The sequence below is a fragment of the Herpailurus yagouaroundi genome, unplaced genomic scaffold (assembly GCF_014898765.1).
Source record: "Herpailurus yagouaroundi ecotype Mexico unplaced genomic scaffold, PumYag 140, whole genome shotgun sequence".
NCBI lineage: Eukaryota > Metazoa > Chordata > Mammalia > Carnivora > Felidae > Herpailurus > Herpailurus yagouaroundi.
This window is the reverse complement of record NW_024412395.1, coordinates 9,911,159-9,916,538: the sequence shown is the minus strand read 5'-3', so window position 1 is coordinate 9,916,538 and position 5,380 is coordinate 9,911,159. Positions and strand designations below refer to the sequence as shown.

Below are 5,380 nucleotides of genomic sequence, written 5' to 3'. Positions count from 1 at the left end.
AAAAAAAAATAAAAAAAAAAAAAAAAAAAAAAAGGTTTTGTCTTGCCAGACTGCCCCTTTCTTGATCTTGTGGTACAGAGAGCAGGCTTTTGTGGGGACAATTTTTTGTTTGTTCGTGTCTGTTGGTGTTTCTGGGTTGTTAACTCTTTTGGTCCAAATCTGGTGTATATGAAGCAAAAGAAAAATTAAGAAAAATAAAACGCAGCCAATTCACCACTGTGTGGCTCTTCGGGTCCCAATCCCCTAGCCAGTGGGCCTTCTCTCCGCTTTTCAGAGTCCTCTTGTGTTTGTTTTATATGTGATGTTCAAGGTTTTTAGTTGTACTTAGTAAGTGGAACAGGGGAAAGTGCATCTACTCCCATCTTTCCAGAAGCAGGAGGCTTGGTCTGCTGTATTTGTACTGGTTCTCCAGGTAATGCTGGTACTCACCAAGGACAGACTACGGAATTTGCCTCAGAGTCCCAAGCTCCCAGGGGCATGGACTGGGGCTCCCTTGTTTACAGTGAACCTCTGAGCTGATCACAGTTGGTCCTGATCAGTCCTCATGCAGGGCCCCAAACCTTGCTGGGTCTCCCAGGCAGTCTCTGCCCATCCTCGGTGGCATACATCTTCGGCGATTCACTTGCCCACTCTTTTGGCCACTCATTCTGAGCCTTCTCCTCAGGCAAGAGTTCAGATTCTCCCCCTGCAGTCTCTGGAAGGTTCTTAAAAACTCTTGAAAGGCCAAGTGCACAGCAGCGAAGCCCCTTCTTCCTCCTTCCCCCCAAACCGGCTTCCCCAGGCTCTAGCCTTCAGTTTGGTCCTGCTCCTTTCTTCGGGGTCCTCTTGGGGCGTGTTCATGCTCCCGCATTTCCCGACACACACAGAACAGCATCCAGCAGGTGGAAAGCACAACACTGCTTTATGAAGCTCTGGGAAGGGGAGTGGCAGTTCTGTGGGTCTTCTGTGCTCAGGGCCTTCGGGGTGGTCTCACTGAGTCTTCCCAGTTCTTAAAGGTAGGACTTATTGGTGCCAATTCACAGATGACGAAATAGAGGCTTGGGGAAGTTAAGTAATCTGCATAAGGTCACGCAGGTGGTGAGTGTCAGGGCCAGGACCAGGAGCCCAGTGGCCTGACTTTGGAGCCCAAGCTCTTCTGGCCTTGTCTTAGAAGGACCCAAAACCTCACCAGAAGTCCGAGTGCCGGCCCATTATCTGACCCCAAGGACCACACGCAGAGCCAGATCTGATCTAAGTCCTCTTGGCTGTGACCCCTATTGGGCCCAGTTCAGGCAGCAGGTGAGGACCACGTGACCTGAAATACGAGGAAGAAGGAGCAAGCAATCAGCTGACATCAGATTTTCTGAAGGGCTTATGAGTTTGAAGTGCCCAGTTGGATTCAGAGTTAGAACCACCCTTTCCCCTACAAAGCAATTAAGCCGCTTCAGAGAAAAATGGCTTTGTTTGGCCCTTGGATACCATTCCTGAGAAATGATGGTAGCAAATAATGTACGTTCAGCAAACCTCATGTCTCTGCTGCGCGGCTGGCTTTGGATGTGGTCCAAGAACTGGTGTGATGTCGTTCTCCAGTTCCAGTCCCAGCCAGTCCCGGCTGCCCTGGGTGAGGCTCTTGGCTGGGCCGGATTTTTGGGACCTGATTTAATACATACCGAACGGTTTGAGTCTTCTGTGAAAAAAAGGAAAACATTCCCTGGATTTGGGGAGCAGTCATCATCCTGACGATACTAACAACGAGGACGGTTCCAGGCCACTAGGGTGTCTGGAGGCCGGGCCTGGGAGGGAAGCGCTGTTACAGCCCCACCCATTTTACAGATGCAAAAGTAGAGGCAAGGAGCACCTTCAAAGTAACCCCGTTTTCATGAAGTGCTTCCCGACTTAAGGTCCTTCTCTTAGTGTGAACTGTGCACCCAGGAGAGTAGCCAGCACAGAGGTAGTCATAGCGAGGTGCTCAACAGTCAACACTGGCTGAATGAATAAAGGAGGCATTTCTTGTTTCTTCATCGTGATGAACTTATATTTGATGTCATTTACTTCAATTTCCCACTCAGCGCGGGAATCTCTTCTATAGCATCTCTGGTAGATGGTCATCCACCTTGAATACCCCCAGGGATGGGGAGCTCACTCCCTCAAGAGACAGCTCTTCCCACCTTTGGACAGCTCTAATCTCAGCAAGGGCAACAGTTCATTATCCTGAGCTGTGCTCAAGCTTCTCCCATTTCTACTGGTTAGTCTTTAAAAATCAGAAGAGGCCTGCTCCTTCTCCAAGTTTTCCCATTTGGGGATTTGGGTGAAGCTGGCCTGGGTGTCGGAGTCTTAAGACCCAGCCACGGGGTGACAACCATGTGGAAGGGCTGCGTATGTTCGGTCTGAGGAAGATGAGTCGGTAGTGAGGTGAGGGTGTTATGAGGGGAGCCCTCAGTTATTTTCAAGGCGCTGCAGATACGAATGAAGAAATAACAGTCGTAATGGCAAATAATTACTGTGGTGCTGGGCCCTGAGCTATTGTCTTTCCTGCTATCGTCTCAGCCGTGTCCCATAACAGTCCTCTGCAGTGACTCTTACCCCACTTTACAGATGAGGGAACTGAGGCACAGGAGGGTTAAATCACGTGGGCAGGGTCACTCAGCTGGTAAGTGGAGATACTGGCACGCAAACCCCAGTTGGTCTGACCGGACCCTTCCCTCCCACCTCCCGCACGCACAGGGCACGCACAGCGCTGGGTGGCCAGAATATGGCTCACAGGTAGAAGCTACAGGAAGACGGGCAAATGTCTGGTTAGGTGCAGCACTTTCTAGAAGTCAGAAATATCGGGCCGATGGAATTAGCTGCCTCGTAAGGTGGTAGGCACCAATGTGGGAGCAGGGTCCAGGGGGATCCACGTCACAGAAAAGTCTTTGGACCACGTTTATCCAGTTGATTCCAATTAAAAACAGATCCCGAGGGCAACCTTTAAAAGAGAAAAAGGAAAGTGAGGATGAATGGTGTTTGCAATGTATCTCTGGGCCCAGCTAGAAACTCCTTCTCTGGCACCTGCGTCTGAGTCCCAGCCAAAATATTAGGATTCTTGAAAACCCTGGTCATTGGGGGCTGGTCTTGACCTTGTTTCTAGGAGTTACGAAGCAGAGAAGGGTGGATGGAAGGCCTGGGTCTCCTCAAGCAAAAGGCCCATTCCCTCCAATGCCCATCTATATGGTGAGATGAGCCTCAGAGAAAGCAAGTCACTTGCCCAGGGCCACAGACCTCATACACAGCTCTGCTGGGGAACTAGGAGAGACAGCCCCGTGAGCTAGCCCTCACTCAGTCCTGGGAAGCCTCAGAAGAGAGGCTGAGCTCCGTCCTGGTAACCCCTCTCCCTCCGGGTCTCCAGGGACTGGCTCCGGATCCAGGAATAGTAGGTGAGAACATTCTGGCCTCCGGTTTCCCTCCTGCTGGCGAATATTAGGCTCAGGGTCACTTGAGAGCTGGTGCCTGGCCGGGAGTGGGAGACTGGACACATGTCTGGTCCGCAGGTGCCCTCAAGAGACCCACCGAGGTCCAGGTGGCACCTGGGTTCCTCCCAGAGTCAGTTTTGTGGTTGGTAGATGCCTACTCCATCAGGCCAGTGCCCTGGGCCCTTTTCCACCCGGCCTTCTTTCAGCTCTTCCTGTACTTTAGGAGAATAATTAGATGATTCTGTGCTGTGGCCCTGTCCCCTGCAGGCTGGTGTCTGGACAGCACGGAGGATGAGTCTCCTCCTGGGGCAGGCCAATGGCGGGAGCGTCTGGGAGAGGGAGGCCTGAAGGTGGACAGGACCTAATGGTGGCGGCAGCATCAGGGACAGCCCCGGTTCCTGCTCACCCGGGACCTCTCCATCCAGGAGACCCAGGCAGGGCAGGGTTGGGGGTGGGGAGGCCCATGGGTGCCACTTCATAGGCTGGGATGCTGAGTCACTTGCCTGATGTTGGGCTTCTGGTGAGTGAGTGAGTGAGTGACAGGCTCGGAACTGGATCCGGTCAGAGTGTCCTTAGGCCTGTGGTCTTATCACCTCACGACAGTGCTCTCTTCCCCTGGCCAGACCCTGCCTGGAGCATTGCCACTGCGGCTCCCACTGCCTCACGGGCCTTCTGAGTGTCAGAGGTGGGCATGGGGTTCAAGCAGCCCCCTCCTTCCAGGAAGGGCTGTTCACCCTCTTCCGTTTGCTTCTCCTAAATGGAGGCCTGTGGTCTCCCCAGACGTCCCTGCTGTCCGAGGGAAGGGCCCCCAGAGAGCACCTTATGTCTTGTTTGATGGACAACAAAACTGCAGCCCAGAGAGGGCAAGCGGCCTTCCTGAGCCCACAGAGCAAGTGGGAGGCAGAGCCCGTCTCCAACTCAGGCATCCTGATTCCCAGGCACACACACGTGTGTGGCTGGGGTCTCCGCACTTTCCCTCTTCCAAAGATGATACTTTGTCACATACATGGCAGAGGGACCAGGCACAACCACGACCCCGGTCGCTGTTGAAGTAGTCCAAGGATCTGTAAAACTGAACAGTTTGTTGGTGGGGACGGTTATGGCTCCCAAGTGCCCCCCGCCCATCCACCAGAGAGGCACCTAGGCTAGAAATCACGTGCCACCAATTCCCTTGCTCCCCGCTTCCCCCCTCTGTAGAGTGAGGTCCTGCTTTCCTTCCAGCCACTACCTCCCGGAATGCCAAGAGCACTCCTCTGTTTTGGGAGAAGCTGCCGTCAGCCTCAGTTTCTCCATCTGTGACAGTGGCTCCACGCCCGGCTTGTTGGGCTCATCAAGCGACCCACCGGGAGAGGCAAGTGCGGAGAGGGCTATGTAGGAAAGTCACCAATTGTCCGAGCCCTTTGTCCCCACTTAAACTGCAGCAGGGGACCTGCGCGACAGCCAGGGCCTCTCATTTCCTTTGAGTAAGCGCTCTCCCTGCAAGAGGGAGCCACTGACCTCAAAGGCCGGCCCACAAAGGGGCCCTGACATCGTGGGGAACAATGTCGCCTGTTTACCTGACAGATTGTCCGCTTTCTTTTCATCTCCGAGGAAAAGAGCTCCCGCTGGGAGCCGCTAATCCCAGAGTAAACAGATGACCTCGTGGTGCTTTTCTTCCGGAGGTGGGGTGCGGAGGCAAGCGCCCCAACTGTGCAAACAGATCCTGGAGGCCTCGTGCGCCTGCGGGGGCGTGGCCCCGGGGCCAGGGCGGGAGGAGCCCCTCCCTCGAGCCCGCCCTCTTTCTCCCTTTGTGGTTTCCCGTTGAATGCGGAGAAGCTCAAAGGCAGGGGCGAGAAAGGTCAAAGCCAATTTGCAGGGCCGAGCGTGGGGGAGGAGAGAAGGGGCCAGACGGGGCGTTTTGGGAGTCCTGACCTTCACCTGGATACAACCCCTGTGGCCTGTCCCCAGGC

The 5,380-nt window shown here is 54.2% G+C and overlaps 1 long non-coding RNA gene across 1 annotated transcript; it reads right to left on the bottom strand.

Annotated features, from left to right (window-relative positions):
- Positions 1-297: 297 nt before the first annotated feature.
- On the bottom strand, positions 298-5,122 carry LOC121030419 (uncharacterized). The gene is made up of 2 exons (XR_005790191.1): positions 4,988-5,122; positions 298-2,947 (listed from the first exon to the last, which is right to left on the bottom strand). It is a non-coding gene; the product is annotated as an uncharacterized LOC121030419 (long non-coding RNA).
- Between the last annotated feature and the right edge of the window lie 258 nt (positions 5,123-5,380).